Raw genomic sequence first — 22,712 nt, forward strand, 5'->3', positions numbered from 1 at the left:
GGAGTTCAGGACCCTGCTGAAATGCCTACATGCGCCTTGTTTATCAGGAAGAGGCTTTGTAACCTTCTGTAGCAGGAAATAGGCAGCGTTGACCTCAAGGCAGTTTAGTCATCTAATGCTGTGAGGGTTGATTTTTTCCCTAGGAAGATATTTGTGTTTCTTGAGGAAGGTCTCGGAGTAACAGAGGATGCATGTGGTGGACTCAGGCAGTGTAGTTGACACAGCATAAGGACAGATACACGATGCGCACAAAGGCGGTATTGCAGACCTTGGGTGTAGCACCACTAATTGTTTCTGTGCAACCACTGAGGGGCTCCATTGGGGCAGCTGTGAAGCTAGCCAACACAGAGAGTGTTTGGAAGGCTTTAGGTTGGCACTGAGCAGTGGCAGAGGGCTTTGAATGTCAGTCTCCACCTTCTAAACTTCTGCACTGATATAATCCTAGCAGATAGCATCCATTCTGTGTTGGGTTTCCTGACTTGAACCCACAGGCTGTTATTGATTACACAGGACTGGTGTATTAACAAGTACTCAGGGCTATAAAGTCGGGTTTGTACTACGGGTTAAAGCAGTCTATGATGTGGAGGTGCAAGGGTTAGGATAACTGCTGTGCTTCATGATAGGAGCCTGACTTGCTAGCTGTCCTTTAGACCTAGGGACCAGGAGCTGCTGTCTGGCACGTTAACAAGGAAGTTACTCTCTTTTCTAAAGCTTTGCATAGGTGCTGAGAAGATTTGAAAAGGATCAGTCTCCTTAGTATGTTATGAGTGAAGACTTGGAGAAGAGAGTGTGTGTTGGGCTGGCGGTGCAGTCTATGCAAAAGCTAGTGATCATGTGGAAGGTTTCATTGTTCTGAGGATTATTTTTTTTTACCAATTCTGTGTCCTTGGGCTTTGTGCAGCGCAGTTTATACAGCTGAGGTGCGTTGTCTGGGCTGCCAGTCACTGAGAATTTGAGACTGAGACCAAGTGTCTTGTTTTTTCCCTGCAGTTGAAGGACAATAGATCGAGATTGGATGTCTGTGTGATGGATCAGAAAGAAAACCAAAGCACATTGGGAACCTAAGAATAGAGCAGCATCGGGTGAGTGGGATCCAGCACAGCCCTCTCCATATGGTGGTATCTGCTAATAGCCTCACAGGGGGCAATATCAGTACAAGTGTGCATGTTTCAACAGATCTGATAGCTTCTCATGAAATGACATAGTGGAGATCTTTGACTCTGGGGTTGTCTGTAGTCTTCATAGTGGAATCCAAATTCTGGCTTCCAAACACAAGAGTTGGCCACAGTCCACTTCATTTCTGTAGTAGCCTAAGGCGGCTTTTAATAAATCACCTCGTTTTCACAGAATCATATAATTATTTAGGTTGAAAAGAAGATCATCTCTTTTTCTCAGGAGATCATCTGGTCCAGCCACCTGTTCAAAGTGCAAATAACTGTTCTTCTACGGTCTTAAAATAAACCAAAAATTCATTTAAAACAAAGAGCAAATGTGATCAGTTTCCTTCAGCCTGCAGTTTGACAGTGATGAGCAGTGGGGAGGTTGTGTTTATAGGGGGAAACATTTAGGTAAGTCTTACGAGCAGGTATTATTATTATGAGATGTGTTAAAATACTTCCCTAGCTTTTAGATCTGGGAAGCTGAACCAGACTGTCATTATCTTCTGCACAGCAGGGACAGAATTATTAATCACCGGACTCTCATGCGGCCAAAGCTCATGTGACTCCAGTGACACTACAGCTGGAGCTCTGAACACAGTGAGTTGTCCGGTGTGTTGAGAGCCTAATACAGCAGCACAGTGCTTGGTGCAGAAATAGGACCTTGCCTTTAGTTTACAGAGCTAAAAGCTTGGAAAATACTATATTTCATTTGTAAATTGAGTGTGCTTTATCCATAAACTTATTCGCCATTTATGAAAACACTTTTTAGGAGAGAAATTAATTTTCACCTGGAGGGATTTGAAGACAAGCCGTTAAAGAAATAATTTTTCCTTGTAGAAGTTTTCTTAGTAGAGAAAGAACCGGATATGGAAATGGATAGGGAGAATTTATCTCCTGGACATACTTTCCTCCTGCTGCCTTCCCACATATTCAGGCTTATAATGTCCATGTGGCAACTCTGAAAGGTGTAGAAAAGAAATTCTAAATTAACCAGCTGCATATGTTTGTCCCTGCTTTTAATCCTGCAGTCATGTTGAAAAGTGTATTCCACAGTTTATATTTCCCCTTTTTTATTCCTCTTACCAGTCCCATTCTTCTTGCTGGTTCTTTCTGCACACATCTTGCAGGTGTGCAGTGCCTTGGGTGGCACTCACCTCACAGAATGCTGGTGTCTGCAACCTGCTTTTGAGAAAGCCATTGTAGGTTTCCTTTGTAGGCAGGGAAGCCCAGGAGGCAGTTCAGCTTCAGACCAGATAAGGATTGAAGTAGGTTGAACTGTGCTCTGAATGCCTTTGCTTAGGTCTCCATGGTTTGTAAAAGGGATGCAGGGTGGTGTCCTCGGCTGCAGAGATCTGTGTAGTAATGCCATGTATATGGTGATGAATGTGGCTTTATTCAAGTTTAACCAGATTGCCCGGTTTCCTCGCTCTTGTCACAGTAAATACACTGCTTCAGCCTCTGAAGGTGTCTTCACTCACATAGTGGTCATTCCTGGGAGGGACAGTTAGCTCATCCCTTGTAGCTATGGTCTCTGGTGGCTATCCAAGCTCTCTGCACTAAACACAAAGCTAGTCAGCGGCATGTGAGTACCGATTTCCTTTAATCAGTGAGCGCTGCTTGGACTACAACGTCCCGATGGAATTGCATTAGAGGTTTTCCCTGTAAGTACTGTGCCTTTCAAAACTGCTTTCCAACAGCACACCGAATCGTCGAAGCAGCGAATGGAGCTTTAGCAGGCAGGCAGGCAGGCATCAGTAGCATCCTGCTCTGAAGCCAAGGTAATAATCACTAGTTTGAATACACCTGCATTTTCCCCAGGAGCAGGCAGTTCTGATATGGGAGTGCAGGTATGTCTGTGTGCATGATTACCTTCCTCTTGCGCAGCAAAGCCTCTTGAACAGCATGTTTATAGAAACTGCCCTTAAGAGTGATTGCCTCTTGAAGGAGCGTAGCTCACATAAGAGGAATGGGACTGTCTCCAGCCAGCCCTGGGAGACGATGCTGAGAGCATATTGAAAAGCTGTCTTCAGCAAAAGCTTGCCAGTTTAACAACTCTGTTCACTGTTCCTATTGCACAGTGGGCTCTTTGACGCAACAGAAAGAGCTGCCTCTCTCTTTTTTGCTTTTTTTTTTTTTTGCTTCCTCTTAAATCCGCCTGGCCAATTTAAAGCTTGTGGATATTTCTTCCCCCTCGGGGAAAGCTTATGTGAGGATTTTCTTTTTTAACAGTTCATTCCATGAAACCGTTTTTTTCTTGTTTGCTGTTAGAAAATGTTGGAGCTGAACACAAGGCTTTCATTGCAGGTCAGTGGATGAACTCTTGACCAAAGCATTTAACGTTTGAGTGTAGCTTTAGCAAGCGGTGCAGTTTGGGAGGAAAAAGCAAGTTAACAAGGTTGTATCGTGTGAGCCCATGTGTGCCTGCTACTGGAATAGGAATCTTTTCAGGTCTTCAGTGACTGAGTTCTGCGCAGATGAATTTACTGTCTTTCTTTTGTAGCCACATGCACTGAATTAATATTTTATTGAGAATTGAGGTGACATCACATTTATGTCTGTATTATTTAATTCCTGAATGTCTCTACTCCCTCAAAACGCAACCGAACTTCCTGTGAATTTGAAGTATAAACTTTTTGCCTTTTTATTTTGCAAGGATTGTCTTTCTGAGTTTTTTTTTTCCGCTTCTTTTCAGTGCGCTTTACTGGGAAGCATGTTACTCCTGAGCACATGCTGCTGCAGGGAAGATAGTTATTTGCTATTTTGTATTTCATCTTAGATTGCTATCAAGGGAACTAGGAAAGGATGTAAACATACTGTTAATGTCTCTCTTCAAGCTGTGTTTGAGGTAAGGCAATCTTCTTTCTCTGTCTCTGAAATTAAATTATGAAGTAGATGCAGTATTTCTTTCATTTATAGTTACTAAGATTGTCCTGTTGCTATTTGTTATTCTTGTTGGTAAAATGTGAATATATTTGTCACAAAGCTGTTCCTTGTGTATGTGACACCTAAAATCCTATATTTTTATTTCAGCAGTATCTACTACATATCTGCATATTTCTATTAGCTTGTGTACCCTACATTAATGAGAGATCATTGTTGAAATTGCTTCAATTTTCTCCTCTATTATTACGACATTAAGTGTGTGAGTGAGCGGATTTCTTGCCCTGGGTAGGGAATTCTTATGCAAACTTTGTAAAACTGAGCTACAAATTGTTTCCACTGTGAATCACTTTCCTTGTAACATGATGACTTTTATGGTAATGTTTAACTTGACTAGCATTGTTTTCAAACATATACAGTGCATTTTTGGTGTATTCTGTTTTTCTAACAGCACTCCAAAATAAAATAGAAAAATAATGATTCATATCAGACTGTTTATTTCCTTCTCTATTTAATGTTGCCTGTTATAGGAAGTGCATAGCTTTGAAAGGTTGAATCATTATTTGTGAGGATCAGTACAGCTGAAAGGTGTCACTGCAATATTGGCCATATGCAACTGCATTGCAAATGGGATTTGTATGGCATACCACTGTTGGTGAGTTATGATTAGTGCCTGGGGAATTAGAAAATACTACTTCTTGTTTATGTTTCTTTTCAAGCAGTTGAAAAACTTGCCATTCAGGGGAGTTTATTTTTTCTTTTAGCCTTTTCTGTAGCAAGGTTACAGCTTCTGTAATTCAAGATTTTGACTCATGCTTTCTATGATTTTATTGTTATTTAAATCAATCCATCTGAGTCTTTGTGACACCCCTTACAAGGAGAAGCAGTTTTTAAAGCGGACGTGCTGTACTGCAAGTTGACAAAAATTTTTAATTTAGAAAAGTGAGGAGGCTCATTTGCCTCCTCATATCCCTGGAACTGTTTGCTGTTTGAATTCCAAATAATGCTGGCTCCAGCCAAGAGATCTGTCTTTTAACCATTTGTCAAGAGGCTTTTCGCTTGTTATGGGGTAAGGAATTATACAGGGTAGAGTTGCAAACCTACAGTGAACTATTTTTAATCTTACAGAGCAAAAATATTTACTACTATAAGCATTTATAATACTCAAATGAATAAATCCATTCAAAGCTGGTTTTAAAACCCATTGAGGTTTAACTTCCTTCAATCAGCATCACACCCAAGTCTTCTCAGCATTTTTTGTCATCTTATTTTTGGGAGTTATAAATCCATATCCTGTCATGGTGCAAATACACAACTTCTGTCTGCAACCTGTTTTCTACTGTCAAAAAAAGAAAAATCTTATTCGCTATTGTTGAAATTATTTCAAGTTGAATGTGCCTTAAGAAATAAAATGAAGCAGTGTAATAAACTAATGCAGTCATTATATAACACGTTTTCTGAACCAGTTTCCCAACAAATTACGTGCCATCTCTGGTGCACCATCACTGGCAGAGGGTGTGTTGGGCTGCGTTCCTTCACTTTTGACCTCTAGGTTGTGAGGTTGTCATACCTGCTGTTCAAAGAGAATCTCATGAGTAGCATACCATGATGTGTTGACATTTCTACTGACATTATTTTGCCAGAAAGCATGAATGGGGAAGGAGGATAAATGATGTGGGTGCCTTGGTGTCTTTTTTGGGATCTTTGGAGTTGAAACTTACGCTGCCATGTTTTCCTGCATTGCAGCTTTCTTGCTTACCAACGGTTATTGGAAGGTATTTATTTTTCCGGATGTTTTATGGTGCCAGCTTTCTACCTAGCCGATGTAGCAGAGCTTGTGGCTTGTATTCCTCCTTGCATGCCCTGAACATTGTCAGGTTAACTGGGTGCTTGTTTAGTACCCTAGTGACCTGGTCAGTAGATTGCCATGCCCTTAGTAAGGACAGGCTAGCTGTTGCCTGGTCTAAATCACAGCTCAAGCCAGGTTAAGAGGAAATGTGATAAGAACTTTCATTTGTAACAGTTAAAATAGGTAAGATAAACACTTTTTAAAGATAGAAACAAAAAATAAAGGCGTAATTTCTTAGTCTGTTTATACCAAGTTTATATTAGAACAGTTTTACCCAGTCCTACTGATTTTATCCTCTTCTGACAAGGTTTTCCTGTTTGCACATAGCTTACCTTTCAGGCAACATCCAGTGGAAAAAGCCTGTTCACAAGCCTCCCATCAGTTACTCTCTGATGGGACAAGGCTCCATCAAAGCATGTCTTTGGGAGCATACCTCAGGCAATTTTCTGATTCTTGAGGAACTTCTCGTTTCTTATTCAGTCTTTTCCATAAAAGATTTCAGACAATGCAGTCTGTTATCCCCAGACCCATTTCATTTGTGTCTATCCAGGCAAGGTGTCATCATTGTTCTTACTTACTGTTGGAGACTGAAAGTTATCTTTATTAGTGTATGTGTTACCTTCTTACACTTCACCGGTTAGTCAACAAGAGCATAAACCACTTCACTTTGGGACTTTTCTCCAAAAAAATGCCTTCATGCTGAGTTGTATTCTCTACCAATGAGCATATTAAGATATTCGGTGTTGCACAAAAGATAGCAGAGGTCTATGCCTTACTGGTTAAGCATGGGCCCACTGACATAAGTGACGGGATAGAAGACTTGGGGGTCATAAACTGAAGAGTTTAAAGACCAAGCGCTAGTGAGAAATGGATCTGTAGCACAATTGGCAAATTGCTTTGCTTTTAACTCTTCAGGGTGCAACCATTTCGCCCAGGTTATCTCATCGTGTGTGTGTCTGAGTGTGTGACTGCAGTCTCTGTGAGAGCCTATCAATCAGCACTGTTATAATATTACTAATAAGGAGTTATGTCTGAAGAGAGGCCTTTGGCAGAGTGCCATGCTGCTGGAGGGCCTGAGTGAACCCTCAGTGGTTTTGCTTATTCATGCAATTGAGTGGGACCCTTTCATTGCAACTTGATTGCATTTAGGCTCGAGAATAAAGACTTGGATAAAAATACCACACAATGAATGTCTCCCGCAGCCTCCAGGGATATTGACCAGCTCAATAGCAGTTGTCAACATCTGCTTCAGGAAATGTCATGAGCCTGTTGATCAAGCTGAAAGAACTTTATTCCTTGTGTTCTACCTCAGCTGCAGCAAAACGCTGAAAGTTAGGGCCTTAATTTCAGGTTTCCACTTGTTTTGGTGCATTAACTACTCGTTTAAGATGCAGCTATAGGTAGTAACTGCTCAGGGGTACAGAAGGGGGTGTTGTTTCACACCTTCATTAGGAAAAACAGACACAGCAGCTTGGTCTTCCAGGCACTGTGCTTGGAATTCTTGATTGTGATGTTCTTTGTTTGGATGGATGCCTATTTTTAAGTTTTTAGTGACTGGAAGGCATCAGAGAAATCAATGGTGGGGCTGTAGAGACTTTGCAGATTTCTTTTGCTTTTTTCCTCAGAAATACTAATTGTGAGTCCATGCTTTGAAAGGTCATCAGTGCAACCACTTCTAACTACATTTAACTACATGGGCTGAGACTGACAGATGATTGTGGATTATTTATCCCCTTCTGTAGACTGTCAAAGGCAACCCAGACTACACAGCTTCTTGCCTTTACTAGAAGCTATGGAAGAAATGTCATATTCAGTTCTGTAAAATTAGTACTTTTCCTTACACTGAAAGCAGTAGTTGGTTTGTTGTTTGGTTTTGGGTTTGTTGTGGGGTTTTTTTGGGGGAGGTGAGGGGCTGTTTGTTTTTGTTTGTCTCTTTTTTAAAGGCGCAAGCTTAGCTCCTCAGTTTTAGAATAGCTACAGTTCTGGATTCTGTTTTCTGATTCATCATCAACAGGTATATAGGTTTTGGGCTAACTTGTAATGCAGTAACTGGTGCATGTCAAGCAGCATTAAAGCCAATGGGAGTATTCTTAAGAGTACCTTAGCATTAAACATTGGTGGGATCTTTATAGAATCATAGAATGATTTGAGTTGGAAGGGACCTTAAAGATCATCTAGTTCCAACTCCCCTGCCATGGGCAGGGACACCTTCCCCTAGACCAGGTTGCTCAAAGACCCGTCCAACCTGGCCTTGAACACTGCCAGGGATGAGGCAGCCACAACTTCTCTGGGTAACCTGTTTCAGTGCCTCACCATTCCCACAGTGAAGATTTTTTTCCTTATATCTAATCTAAATCTATCCTCTTTCAGTTTAAAGCCATCCCCCCTTGTCCTGTCACTACATGCCCTTGTCAAAAGTCCCTCTCCAGATTTCTTGTAGGCCCCTTTTAGGTACTGGAATGTTGCTGTAAGGTTTCCCCAGAGCTGCCTTTTTGCTTCTGCACACAGAACAAGCCCAGCTCTCTCAGCCTGTCTTCACAGGAGAGGTGCTCCAGCCCACTGATCATCTTCATGGTGCTTTTCTCGACTTAACACGTGTCCTTCTTATGTTGGGGCCCACTACCTGCAGTTGCAGTACTCAGCAGTGCTGCTTACCCCAGTACTCGGTCTGCCCTAAACTCTGAAGTTGCAGATCTGTTGTCCCATTGAAGCCAGGTAGGCATTTTGCCAGTTCAATTGGTGTTCTGCTCCCAGCTCAAGAGAAGGGGCTTACAGAAATGGAATGAGCATAGTAGGGACAACTGGATTGCATGAAGTAGTGCAAGCATGCGAGTAAGTTCATTTTTGCTAATGATGTCTGTGAGCTAGATGGGCAAATCTAGCAAAGATGCTGGGGGGGAAACAGTAGGGAAAACTTCACTTATTTAGGCCACTACCGCTGTCTAGTTGTGATCCACCAGGTAAATTAAGATAACTGGAAAGGTGAAAACAGCCATTTCTCACCAAATGTGTGGAAGTTGAAGGGATGTCAGTAGAGTGGAATAAAATCTTTGAACATGTGTGACTGAAGGAACTGCAAAAGACTCGAGGCAACATCTCATTCAGATTTTATTTTAAATGTTTCGAAGCAGAAAAACATGGATCATCTTCAGTAGCAACTAGAAGAGGTGATAGCTTTCATTTCCAAGTCTGTGCGTGCGACGAAGTGGCCTTCCCCTCCATTTACATGAATAGTCATTGTCTTCATGTTATATCGCCTTGATAACAGAGAAACAAACCAGTCACTTCGACATGGGCATCATCCTCCTGTTCGGAAAGAAAGAGTAACAGAACACTGGTAAGAACTCTTCTAAAGTGAAATCCTGGGGAAAAATATTTTTTTTCCTTTTTCCTCTCCATTGTGTGACCAAAAGTGGTCCTGTAGTTTACTGGCAAGAAGACATGGAAGAATATGCACTCCAGAAACTTTGGAACAGTGTGCAGATACCCCTGGGAATTGTCTCTGGTGGAGAGGCTTGAGGCAGCCACAGGTTTCTGGCTTGCTATTTCTGCAAAACTTTTTTTTTTATATCTAAGTCTATAAATAGTTGACAGTTCTTAAATTGAATAATCCTCTCTTCCTCTCCAGCATGAGAAACTGGATCAAGATTTTCAAAGCCAAAAGCTTGCAGCCAGATATCCCTATTAATCATCTGTTTGTAATATTGTTCAGAGTTTGAGGGAATTCTCTCACTGTTCCTGTTTTGTGTATGGTGAAGAGACTCACCCAGTCTTGCCAGTGGCAGAACCAGAAGCAGGACTTAAGGCTCCTGCGGTTCAGCTCAGAGCTCTGCCTGCTAGTTTATATTCTATTGTATAGCCATGTTTAGAAATAAGAAACATTTAATTTTCAAAACAGTTGAGCCATCTGTAACTCCCCTGGTTTGGACAAGGTTTACCAAGTGATCACTGCTGTTCAAAGTTGGGTCAATAAAGAATAGCAGGGTAAAATGTTTGAACCACAGGAGTGATTGAATATCCAAAGGACTCCCAGGTGCATGCACTAAAGCAAATGGCTTCAGTGACTCTCACATGTTACTTGGACCAGCACTCACATCTTTTGCTGGAGTGTGAATGGTGAAAGGTAAGTAGATGTTATGTCACCTGTACTGCCATTTCTGCTACCAAGGTGGTACTTCAACTACATGTGGGAGGGCTTACAAGGCAGGACATTTCAGCCTTTAAAATTGGATTTTAGTCCCATTTCAGGTTTTTCAGCATTTTTCCCTAACAAATTTACTTCAGAGAAGATAGCTGTGAAAGTGCTGGCCGTGGTCATCATAATGGAATTAGGTAGAGTTCAACTCGTCCAGTCCAGAATATGTCTATAGTTGGGTTCTTTGCCTTCATGTATCCTACAAGTGATGTTTCCATTAGCATTTAGGATGATCACGTAGCTACTGACATCCTTCACAGTAGGAAACTTTAAGAGTTGTATTGATTTGGAAAGGAGGAGCTTTACTCTGGCACATCAAATGGTCTTTCCTATAGGCACTTTTAATGTGGAACCAGTATTTAAGAAAACCATTCCTCTTCAGTTAGAATACTTTGAAAATAAAGTTAACAGTTTTGAAGTGCCTTTTTTACAGGAAACTTCTTACTATTTTGTTTGTGAGAAGGTGAAGCCTCTTGATTTCAGGAAAGAGATTTTAAATCAACTTTCGATAAGCTTGTAAAAAACATTTAGCAAAATATACAGTAGTTTGTATTGTGGGTCAGATTACCTGCACTGTTTTTTTTTTTTCTCATCAGACTGCTATTAATTAAAAAATCATCTGAGGGGAATATATAACACATCAGAATACTGACTCAAATCCTAGCAAATGAAACCAGAAGTATTTTAGGTTGGTGCACTTAATATGAAAGTGGTGGTTACTGGCTTAGAAACTGATGTAGAGATTTGTTTGAGCCACAGACATAGAAAACAGCCTAAAGAACATGTCACCTTCCAATTTGTGGGATAGTGTAAGGTGAGATACTTCAGTGGTGAAGTTTTTCTCATGCTTAATTGAACCAAGCACATATATTTATGAATGAATTAATAAGCTATTCCATAAATACCCTAGCTTTCTCCAAGAATTGTTCAGGAAATGAAAAGCACTTATGTAATGTTAAAGGAATGAAAGGAAAATTTCTTAGCATTAGAGAAGGTTAAAAAAAGCTTCCCTCTAAAATCCTTAGATTTTAGAGTGTTAGTTAGGAACTAACTGTACTAAGACACCACATAATTGCAAATATAAAGTACATGCAAAAATGTGTTTTGAGAGCACATCTCAGAACCTCTTAAAAGTATTGTAATGAGTCAGTAGCCCTAATTTTCAGATGTCTTGAGAAGGGTTTAGAACTGTGTGTGTTTGCATTTGTGGTTTAAACTTCCTTTCTTCTCCCTCGATTCTTGATCTGCCTTTTGCTATGACAGCCTGGTAGAACAAGCTGAAGAAGGTTGCTGTAACATCCTCTGATTGCCAGCGATTCCAGGGAATGATATATGTGCTGGGAGGGCCAGAGCTATAAAGGGTGCATGAATGTGCCTTGTCCTCTAGCTGCAGGTAGTATGCAGGAAGCAGAACACTTCTTTTTCACCAGACATACCTCTTAACACTGCAATGCTGGTTATTCTTGGTTAGCACAGGTGTGCAACTGAGCCATGTCCAAGGAAAATGTAGGCTTTTTTTGAGATTTAAGGGAGGTATGTTACAGATTTTTTCCAGTAAATGCAGTGCTGTAATTTTCTTACCTACTTTGCAGTTCATTTGCTTGAGTTGATGAAAACAAGATCATCTGGTGGGAAAGCTGTGTATTTTTTCTAACGTAGTCACACATTTTTTCTATTCTGATTAGAAAATTTTTGTGTACAAACAAGGTCATAGCTTCAGAATCCAAGTCAAAGAAATCTGGCTGGCAATTGCTTAGTAATCTTGTAAACTTATTAAACCTCAACAGCAAAAGAGACACAAAGGTCTAGATTAGACTTAGTAATTAGAATTTAACAAATTCTCAGTTTTACCTCTTTCCTAGGATGACAGCCTGTAAGAAGCTTTTGAAATGGCTTTGCATCTCTGTTGAAACCCTCTAGCATTTTGCTGAAGTCATCTTTCTTTGTTTTTTAGCCCTTATCCCCAATGCCAAGGATTTTTCTCTTGTTTGATACAACACTCTGATTTTACTTTCAGGCAATTCCACCATGCCCTTTGTGTGGGTCAGATATTCCTCCTCTTCTATATTGGTCTAGAATTTCCAGTTATTTCCATATTCATTGAGCTCAGTCCCTACCCAGCCAATTGAAACAGGCAGGCTGCTCAATGTCTATTCCACTCCAGGAGTAACTTAGTCAGGGAGTGACTGCATTACTTTTTCAGAGAGCCAAGCCATGCGTCCAAGTGATCTGCAGTGGAGAACAGCAGCATTATTAAAAAGGCTTAGGTGTTTCATGCCATTTTGTGCTTCTACAAGTTGTAGTGCAGCAAACGGTACTGTCTTGATGTTTTTTCTAATATGCATGATACAAATGTAATCAGTTAGAGGAGGTGTGGAAAAGGGAATGGATGAGTCGTGGGCCTGTATTTATATCGTGTGAGATTGAGTTTCAAAGCTGTTGGATCCTGCGAAGTTCTCAATCACTGCCCTATTTGTTTTACAGAAGTGCTGGTACTCACAGAGCAGATTAAGTCTATTTCTTTAGTTTCCTTCTGGAGTTCCATCCTAGAGTTAAAAAACCTTTAGTGGAAGTTTGATAGTGGTACATTCCCACAGAAATATTTCAACTTTCGTAAACCAGCAAGGGAGAGAACTGGCTGTGAGGGGAAAGTCTTCAGGGAGTCCTTGCATCCAGTGTAATCTTCATCTTGGTTGACTAATGTGCTCTTCTTCAGACAGCCAGAGAGAATCATAGAATCATAGAATAGTTAGGGTTGGAAGGGACCTTAAGATCATCTAGTTCCAAGAGCTTATCCTGTTTTGGGGAACCTTAGGTTCATGAGAATTTCCTTCCACTGGGAAGGGGTAACTGGATATCCCTTTCTATGAAGGGGAGCGCAAGGGAAGGGTAAGCTCTTTTCCAGAGTTACCAGTGCAGGAGAGAAGGTGGGGGCGAGATAGACCAGAGAATCTTGGTATTCTGTGCTGTGCTAATTTCTTGCTTCTGAGCACTATTATTTAGGTGAACATCAGCTTGAGGTGATAACTGCATTTTTCTTTGGAGTCCCTGGGCCAGATCGTGAGCTGGCAGGCATGATGTCATGCTGGTGAGATAGTATTTGATCAGCTGAGCGTCACCTGCTGGGACTGTGCCCAGTGAGACTTTCCCACTGCTCCTCTTAGAATTTTGTTCTGACCTTTGTTTTGTCTTAAAAAAATAATCTGTGAATTCAAAGAATTTGAACCGAATTGTGTCTGCAGTTCCTCTCAGCTGAGTAGGTATCACCATTAAGGTGATAACTGTCAGACAGTTATCTGACTCTTGAAGAAAGCTATCTAACTGACATTTTAAACTTTACAGTGGCATGTTAAAAGCCTTTATTTTGGTGTAGGCCTCTTTAGCTTCTTGTTTTCTCACTGCAACTGTCATGGGCCACTCCCGTCCTGGCACTTTCCCCCTTCCTTTGTATTTGAAGTAAATAGGCTTTTCCAATTCATGTCTAGGATAACATACCCAGCGGGAAGGGAAAACCCCCCCACCTCCTGGAAGATTCTGAAATTTCACATTGAGATTTTTTGAGAAGTAGTATTTTGCATATTAATAATGATGCGAACTCTTACACTGCTAGAGTTGGATTTGGATTGTCAAGTTGCAGATTTTCAGTATCTAGTTAAAGTTCCTTGACTGGGCTTCCATGACAGTCAGTGAAGAGAAGAAGCCACAGAGGGTGATTTCATATTAGATACATACCCACTTCTGGTTTCTTTCACCATCCTATCTAAATGCATAATTTCAGTGTGCATCATCATTATTGTCTTTGTTACAATTTGAAATATCAGGAAGCAGACAGTGACAGTTACTTGTACAGGATCATATTGCCTCCAGGAAGGAGGCGTTGCTTGCATATGCTGGTGTTCAGCTCTGTAACATAATGAGATACATGTATCTGTTATATGCGAATTGATCAGGGCTGTCTTCCAGACCAATTTACAGACCCCTTGGCCCTGGGAAAGATATTGGAACCTGCAGATGTTGACCTAGAAAGTCCAATAGTGTCTTGGAAAGGCTCTCGTGCTCCACATTTGTCACCTCAATGCAGTGAGAGCCTTTGCTCTTCCTCATCATATCCTTGTTTACTTGTATGGGGCTTTTTCAAGAGGGAGCCTATTTCCAAGTGTGAGGGGCTGTAGTGCAATCTTTACCTACTGAATGACACAACTCTTGAGTTGTTGCCCCTGAGCTTATGGTATGCACTTTCTACTAAACTTCTGAGCTTTTTCATTGAACTGATTTGTGTACTTAGTTGTAGCTCAAGGTAAGCATTTCAGGTCTCTTAGGATTGAAGCAACAAAACATTGAAGGGCATTTTTGATCTGAAGTGAGAGAAGCAGGCAAAAAAAATTCACAACTCTTTACTGTCACTTTTTGTATTACATGAGGCAGTTTCCTCTTGGACACGAGCTGGCAATGTGCACTTGCAGCCCAGAAGGCCAATCATATCTTGGCTGCATCCAAAGGAGCGTGACCAGCAGATCAAGGGAGGTGATTCTGTCCCTTTGCGCTGGTGAGACCCCGCCTGCAGTCCTGCATCCAGCTCTGGTGTCCTCAGTACAGGAAAGACATGGACCTGTTGGAAGAGGTCTAGAGGAGGGCCACAAAAATGATCCGAAGGCTGGAACACCTCTCCTATGAGGAAAGGCTGAGAGAGCTGGCGTTGTTCAGCCTGGAGAAGATTCCAGGGAGACCTTATTGTGGCCTTTCAGGTCTTAAAAGGGGCCTATGAGAAGGATGGGGAGAGACTTTTTAGCAGGGCCTGTTGCAACAGGATGTGGAGTAATGGTTTTAAGCTAAAAGAGGGGAGATTCAGGCTGGATGTGAGGAAAAAATTCTTTACAATGAAGGTGGTAAAATACTGGCACAGGTTGCCCAGAGAGGTGGTGGATGCCCCATCCCTGGAGACATTCAAGGCCAGGCTGGATGGAGTCTGGACATCCTGATCTAGCTGAAGATGTCGCTGCTCACTGCACAGGGGTTGGACTGGATGACCTTTGAAGATCCCTTCCAACCCAAACTATTCTATGATTCCTTTGAGTTATGCCTATTTTCTCACCAAATCTTTAGTTGTTTTCCTTAGCACACTGTCTTTCTCTTAATTTTGATCAGGTTTTTTTGATTTTATTGCATCTTGCTGGTGATCCAGATTAAAATGAACTTTTCACTTAGACTCCTCAAGAGTGTGTTTTAAGATAGAGGGCAAGAATTTCCAAACTGCATCGTTGTTTTTCAGATCAGATAGCAACTAAGACATCAAAACTTACCAGTAGAGAAGGTTTGTTGCAATTCACAAGGGAGAAACAGCTCATGTCTCAGTGTTGTGATACCTAAGTCAAAATTAAGTCCTGATTTCCACATTTGGTTCCACATTGGCTGCAGTTAGCGTTGGATTTTAGCCAGTCTCCCAAGCTAAAACTGACATAAAGCTGCTTTTGCTTTTCCTGTAGCACAGAGATCCCAAAATGCTGTCTGAAGACTAATCCAGACATGGCTCAGGTGATACAGGAGATAACACAGAAGTGAAGAGCTTCAGACTTGCTCAGTGCATAATTCATTTAAGTCTAGGATGCCAAGCTGGGTTATGATGTCACCATTGTGATATTTTGACGCCATTATCGATACTGCACTTTCTGTTCTCATCTCTTGAATAATCCTATTTAATAGTCAGATACATCAACAAATACTAAAATCCAATTTTCAGCTGGTCCCAGTGATTTGACTCCTGCTGAGACAGAACAAAGAGTGTCGTATGTCAGTATTGTTTCAGCCTTTCTGGTGCTCCATGCTTTGTGTCCTCATAACTGTCTCCAGGACACAATCTCTTAAGCTGATCACCTGCATTGGTCCAGGTTTTCACCAAGTGGCCAGCCTCCCTCTTAGGTTGGCCTAAATCAACGTGCTTACCACAATAATTTTTATCTTTCCTGCAGCACTTCAGCATGTGCAGTCTGACAGTCTGTTCTTCATGTCTCTTTCCAGAGTTTGACATCTCCTATTTTTTCCTGTCTTAATGTTTAACAGTTTACATAACTGTACTGTGATGCTAATTGCATTATCTATGAGTAATCCAAGACAAGCAGACTGACATTTGATTTTCATTGGTATAGTAACTGGGGGAGAGATCCTCTTTGTCTTCAGAAATGCTATATTCACATACAACATACATTACCTTACCGTTGTAATCTGTGCAAGGATAGGCTGGAAAGTTTCTGAAAGATGGAAAATAATAATTGATTCCTACGATGTTGGAGTGCTTGGCAAACCAGTGCAGGTATGTGTCAGAGACCTGGACTCCTACGCTGTGGAAGGAAGCAGAATGAGGCTGACACAGACCAAAGAGGTAATGGTAATAACCTGTAAGGAACTGGTAGGAGAGGAATCTGGGTTCAAGATTTTTGGGGATGGCTCTTGCTCCTAGATGTCCCTGGAGCTCAGTTAGGAGTCCCGAGTGCTGAGCTGAGGTTGGCTTTTGGTCACAGAGCAAGTGCAAATATGTGCCAGAGAATTCCTCAGAAAGCGATTCTTCCAGATGGCTTGTGGGAGATATCTAGGCTATGTTTTGACCTTATCTTTCAGGCTCTGTTGCTGCTCACCATGGCAGTGGGAACATAAGTGGGGAAATGCTGGTGGTAAATAAACACTGATACCTTTGATTCAACTGCATCACTGGACAGATGGCTAAGAGTCTCTGAAGCACAGAGCTATGGGCCTGAGAAGGGAGGCAGAACAGCCAGAAGCGTATGGGGAGACAGAAAGCCATATAGCAATACCTGCCTAAGGTCAGAGAGAAGGGCTAAGATTTGTAAGATGAAGATATGTAGAGATGTGTCTTTTCTGACACTTGTGGAGTTTGTGATTTTTTTTTTTTTTTTGCCCTCCCTTAGCTTATTAAGTTTCTGTGAACAAATAAAAGATGTTCTCTTTCTGATGTAGCTTGGCTGAGTCACTCCATTTCATAACAGTCACAAGTGCCCAGGAGGTTTGTTGTAGCTGGATTCAGGCCCATTGGGACTTGCTGAGATAAATATACTTGGTGGAAAGAGGGGTGTTAAGAGCTTCGTAACCCAGCCTGACTTTGGGAAGAGAAAAAGCTGAGAGTCACTTGCTGGTAGAGGCTGCACTGGGAAAATAGGAGAGTCACTTGAGTAAGTCCTGTAATGCTCTCTAAGGCTTTCTTGATGTTCTCTTCAGGTGTGTACATCTTGGGTTTTGGGGGTTTTTTTGAGTTTTTTGTTGTTTTGGTTTGGTTTTGGTTTGGTTTTGTTTTGGTTTTTTTGTTTGTTTTTCCCAAACACATTTCAGAACCCAAGTAAGCTGTCATGGCTCCTTCCCTTCAGCAAAACTGCTTCAAACCACGTCGAGTATTTGTGGCATTTTGTAGCTGTGAACCTACTTGCAGCCAATTTCTTCACATTGCAAGGTTATTTTAGCAGCGCTGTCATTCTAAGTGGTTCCAACAAACACCCTCATCTTTTGTCTCCACTTGTTTACTCCTCACTTCTTCCTTCTAAACACATTTTTCCACCCTTTCAGCAAAGCAAATGGAGTTGTGTGTCCCCAACTTAGGTATGTCAGTGCTAAAGGCCAGACTGGAGGAATGCTTGAGGACAGCACAATCTACAGTTTAACCCAGTCCCTGCTGTTTCCTAGAACGAAGGTTTCAGGTTGGAGCATGCAGTTTGTGTTTTCACAAGTGTATGGCTTGTTTACATGCCAACTGTATCCTGGGCTGCATCAAAAGAAGCGTGACCAGCAGGTCAAAGGAGGTGATCCTGCCCCTCTACTCTGCTCTTGTGGACCCCACTTGGAGTACTGTGTGCAGTTCTGGTGTCCTTAACATAAGAAGGACATGGAGCTGTTGGAGCGAGTCCAGAGGAGGGCCACGAGGATGATAAGAGGGCTGGAGCACCTCCTGTACGAAGACAGGCTGAGAAAGTTGGGGCTGTTCAGCCTGGAGAAGAGAAGGCTGCGTGGAGGCCTCATAGCAGCCTTCCCATATCTGAAGGGGGCCTACAAGGATGCTGGGGAGGGACTCTTCCTTAGGGACTGTAGTGATAGGACAAGGGGTAATGGGTTCAAACTTAAACAGAGGAAGTTCAGGTTGGATATAAGGAAGAAGTTCTTTACAGTGAGGGTGGTGAAGCACTGGAATGGGTTGCCCAAAGAAGTTGTAAATGCTCCATCCTTCATGGTGTTCAAGGCCAGGTTGGACAGAGTCTTGGGTGACATGGTGTAGTGTGAGGTGTCCCTGCCCATGGCAGGGGGGTTGGAACTAGATGGTCTTAAGGTCCTTTCCAGCCCTAACCATTCTATGATTCTATGTGGTATGAGTGTTCAGCACCTGAAAATCAGAACCTGTAAACAACCTGCCACTTCAGGAAATGCAGGCCATGCTACTTGTTTACTTTGAGTATAAATGTCATCTTGGCAGGAGATACAGCTCCCCTCTTGCATGCATGAAGTTTGTAATTTGATTGCTGAGCTTAAATGGCATAGGCTTGGTCATGAATTTTAAGGTTTGTGTTTCTGTTCTTTAATGACCATGTGCATGTGATGTGAAGACGCAAAGCAAGTTACTGTACTTTGACGCTGTTTTCAGATGTTCTGTTACAGTGTATGTTTTGAGCTAATCAGAGGGATATGACATTTTGATATTAAACAGAGGAATTAAGGAGGGAAAAAAAAGTTATTGTAATTGTCAATGAAGTTAGGGCATGGACTGGTTTAAACAATGGTTCCTGGTTGTGGCATCTTGTCAGATGGTCTACTTGTGATGTTCGTTAATAGTACAACTGTCCTGATGTTTGGAACCGACACAATACTTTACAAAGAATCAGTGCCAGAAAAGCAGATGGACACTCAGCAGTTAATACTGTTCTAAGCCTTGAAAAAAGACCTCAATATTTTTTTCTTTTAAAATGAAGCTAAAACTTCTGCAATAAATCATTATGACACTAGTAATACTTTAATCCACCTAACTCGTACATTGATACTCTCTGTATATTTTCTTCCAAGTGATCTGGGAAATAAGACAAATCCAAAGCGTTCTGACGCCTGATTAGAATTATGGCATTCCAGAATAAATGGGAAAAGTTATTGAGAAAGTGCATGTTTACAGGAGAAATGTAGCAAAGTGTAAGTAAATGTATCCAGCTGTAAGGCTCTGAAAATATTTCTCATGTTGTGTGGGTTGTGCCTTTGAAATCTACCTAGGAGGCATAAGATCAGAGGTGTGAAAAGGTTTGCTTTCCATCACTACAGCTGACTGTTTTCACAAGGAAATTACTAATTGTAAATTCTTTCTCATTTGATTTATCAGGAGTTACTGAAGTCATCTGTGTGATTTCCTCATGTTATCTGACAACTCTTAAAAAGCTGTTGTCATAGCTTAAGCCCAGCCGGTAACTCAGAAGCACGCAGTCACTCACTCACTTCCCTCTTTTTTTCTCTCCCTGCTCCCAGAGGGATGGGAAGGAGAATCAAAAGAATGTAAATCCCCTGGGTTGAGATAAGAGCAGTCCCGTAACTAAGGTATAATACAAAACCACTACTGCTACCACCAATGATAATAATGATAAGGGAAATAACAAAGGGAGACAATACAATTGCTCACCACCCGCCAACCAATACCCAGCCCAATCTGAGCAGCGATCTGGGCCTTCCGAGTAACTCCCCCAGTTTATATACTGGGCATGATGTGCTGTGGTATGGAATACCCCTTTGGCCAGTTTGGGTCAGGTGTCCTGCCTCTGCTTCCTCCCGTCTTCTTGTGCCACTCCTCCCTGGCGGAGCATGAGAGACTGAAAAGTCATTGATCGGAGTAAGCAATACTTAGCAACAACTAAAAACATTGGTGTGTTATCAGCATTGTTCTCAGGCTAAAGTCGAAAACACAGCACTGCACCAGCTACTAAGAAGGAGAAAAATGACTGCTATTGCTGAACCCAGGACAGCTGTAGTGTCTGCATTCTAGATATGTTTCTTTGAATAGTGGGAGCAAGGTGCTTTGTCCAGCACACTTTATCTATGACATAGGAAAGTGTTTCTTGATAGTAACAGTAGAACTAGTGCTACCCATTACAAATGTTCCTCTTCTAGTATTGTGTTATCATTACCTTAACTCCTTGGAGAACTTCCCTTTTCCAAAAGAAAACATTTCCAATGACCATCCCAGTAATATCCTTTTTGTGGGATGAATTTTTTTTTTTTTTTGTTTTTTTGTTTTGTCACAAGTTTCCATGACTCTCTTTAATGAAATGCAAATTCGAGCTCTGCTTTCTCAGTACACTATCTCCTTTTAGCAAGTCCTTTGTTTCAAGTAGCCCAACTGGGCAGTATTTCAGTTGTGTGAGAAACCTCATTTAGTTACATCATTGCTACACTGGTGGAAAAGGTGGTGTGTCCTTTCAAAAGCTTTCTCGCTGTTCCCAGTAATGGATACAGTGCTTGTCGGGTGTTTGTAACACCAGGAAATGGGCATGCTGGGGCCTTTCAGATCATGAGCTTTTGATGTGCAAAGTTTTTAAATTGAACAAACTGGGCTGTCTTTCATGGCTATGGTTGTTTTATATTATACCTTTAGTTACTGGACTGTACTTATCTCAACCTGTGGGAGTTGCACTCTTTCAATTCGCCTCCCCATCCCTCCGGGAGCAGGGAGGGGAGGGGAGTGAGCGAGTGGCTGCGTCGTTCCGAGTTACTGGCTGGGCTTAAACCACGAGAGTTCTTTGTGGCACCCAACATGGGGCACGAAGGGTTGAGATAATGACATATCTGACCAGAGTGTGTCTAATCATATTTGTGATAAGCATTCATTATTTCGGAATAATAGTCACTTGTCACAATGTTGATTTATTTGCTCTCAGAGTTGTTGTGCTTGGTCTGAGAGTTCAGCATGTCGTACCTTGCTTACAGACAGTATGTGTTGTTTTAGTGTTTATCAGCTGGGGGGCCTGGGCTAAAGTTATTGTTTCGCTGTACTTCATGGTAATGACTTGTAATACAATAGAATCATTGATCATGAAACTGGTCTGGCTTGCGTTCCCAGCGTGGTCATCACCTCTGTGCTTTGGGAGGTATATAATGGAATTTTTTAGCAATTACACATCTTTTTTTCCTTCTCAGGAGGTCAGCCTATGAAGGAGACATTCCCTCACACCCCCCGCTCCCCCACCGGGCTATTTGCAGCAGCATTTGAGAATTCTAAAGGTTTCAGATGGTGTTTGAATACCTTTGAAACTTGCCTGCTGCTTTTGCTTGGGATCAGCATGTTGGCACACGTACAGAGCGTGTTTTACCCACAGCCATCCCACCCTGAGAATGCCCTATTTCATCTGATCTCAAAAGTTAAGCAGGGTCGGGTTCGGGTCTTGTCTAGGATTAGGCGACAATATAGAAGGACCACCAAGAGATTTTCCCCAAGGCTGGACAGTCATGAGTGACAGGGTGCGTGGGATCATATGGGCAAGCTCCTACGCCAGTGGGCCCCTCCAGTTGCTTTGGAACTTCACCACTGAACAAGTGCAAAATCCAGAAAAATTAGCAGAATACTTAAAAGAGGTGTGCTGTCATCCTGGCAATACCAGAGAGGGACAACTCACTGCAGTGTGCTGGGGCTTGGCCTACTCTTACAGAGTGTCTCTGGAAAAAGATATCTCTGGATCTGATGGCAAAGCAACAGACAACGCAGCTACTCAACCTCCAAGCACAGCAGCTACACCAACCACGACAACAGACACTGCAGCCACTCCAACCACAGTGAAAGACACTGCAGCTAAACCAAAGGACCAATCTGTGCCAATATCACTTGCCCCTATAAGCAAGGGGAAAAGCAAGCGAGAGCCACAAAAAGCCACTCATGCAGTGAAGAAAGATGAAGACCCAGTGCGCTTACTACAGGGGATGGCATCTGAACAAGAATTATTAATACATGAATCAGAGGAAGAGGAAGAAGAAGAAGAGGTGACTTCTCGACCCCAGACCTCAACCGAGCTGCAGAATATGCGAAAAGATTTCACGTGTCTTCCAGGGGAGCACATTGTCACCTGGTTGCTCCGATGCTGGGACAGTGGGGCTGATGGTCACAAACTAGAAGGTAGGGAAGCCAAGCAGCTGGGGTCACTTGCTAGGGAAGGAGGAATTGACAAAGCGATTGCAAGAGAGAAGCGAGCCCTCAGTCTTTGGAGGTGGCTCTTGGCAGCTGTGAAGGAAAGGTTTCCCTACAAGGACGATGTCCTGTGTCACTCAGCTAAGTGGACCACCATAGAGAGAGGCATCCAGTCCCTGAGGGAATCAGCCATTCTGGAGATGATGTGTCATAGGCCGGATGCTGGGAATGCACCTGTAGATCCAGATGAAGTTGAATGTACACGACCCATGTGGTGGAAACTTACACGGAGTGCGCCATCATCATATGCACACTTATTGGCATCAATGGCCTGGAGTGAGACAGCACCACCAACAGTGCATGAGCTGACTCGTCAACTCCAAGAGTTGAAGACAATCTCACCTCTTCCATCATTTCAGCTGTAGAAAAACTGTCCCAGGAGTTCAAACAATTGAGAGAAGATTTATCTGATCTATCCAGCTCCTC

The 22,712-nt window shown here is 42.1% G+C and overlaps 2 long non-coding RNA genes across 2 annotated transcripts in view; one reads left to right on the plus strand and one right to left on the minus strand.

Moving 5' to 3' along the window:
• Positions 1 to 592: 592 nt before the first annotated feature.
• On the minus strand, positions 593 to 21,591 carry LOC115610879. The gene is made up of 3 exons (XR_003992374.1): positions 21,522 to 21,591; positions 7,349 to 7,359; positions 593 to 604 (listed from the first exon to the last, which is right to left on the minus strand). It is a non-coding gene; the product is annotated as an uncharacterized LOC115610879 (long non-coding RNA).
• LOC115610878 overlaps positions 3,325 to 22,712 on the plus strand; it is a 29,583-nt gene continuing 10,195 nt past the window's right edge. The window contains exons 1-2 of the long non-coding RNA XR_003992373.1: positions 3,325 to 3,464; positions 3,853 to 4,005. This is a non-coding gene — a long non-coding RNA (uncharacterized LOC115610878). The remainder of the gene's footprint in view (positions 3,465 to 3,852; positions 4,006 to 22,712) is intronic.

Source organism: Strigops habroptila, chromosome 7 (assembly GCF_004027225.2).
Source record: "Strigops habroptila isolate Jane chromosome 7, bStrHab1.2.pri, whole genome shotgun sequence".
NCBI lineage: Eukaryota > Metazoa > Chordata > Aves > Psittaciformes > Psittacidae > Strigops > Strigops habroptila.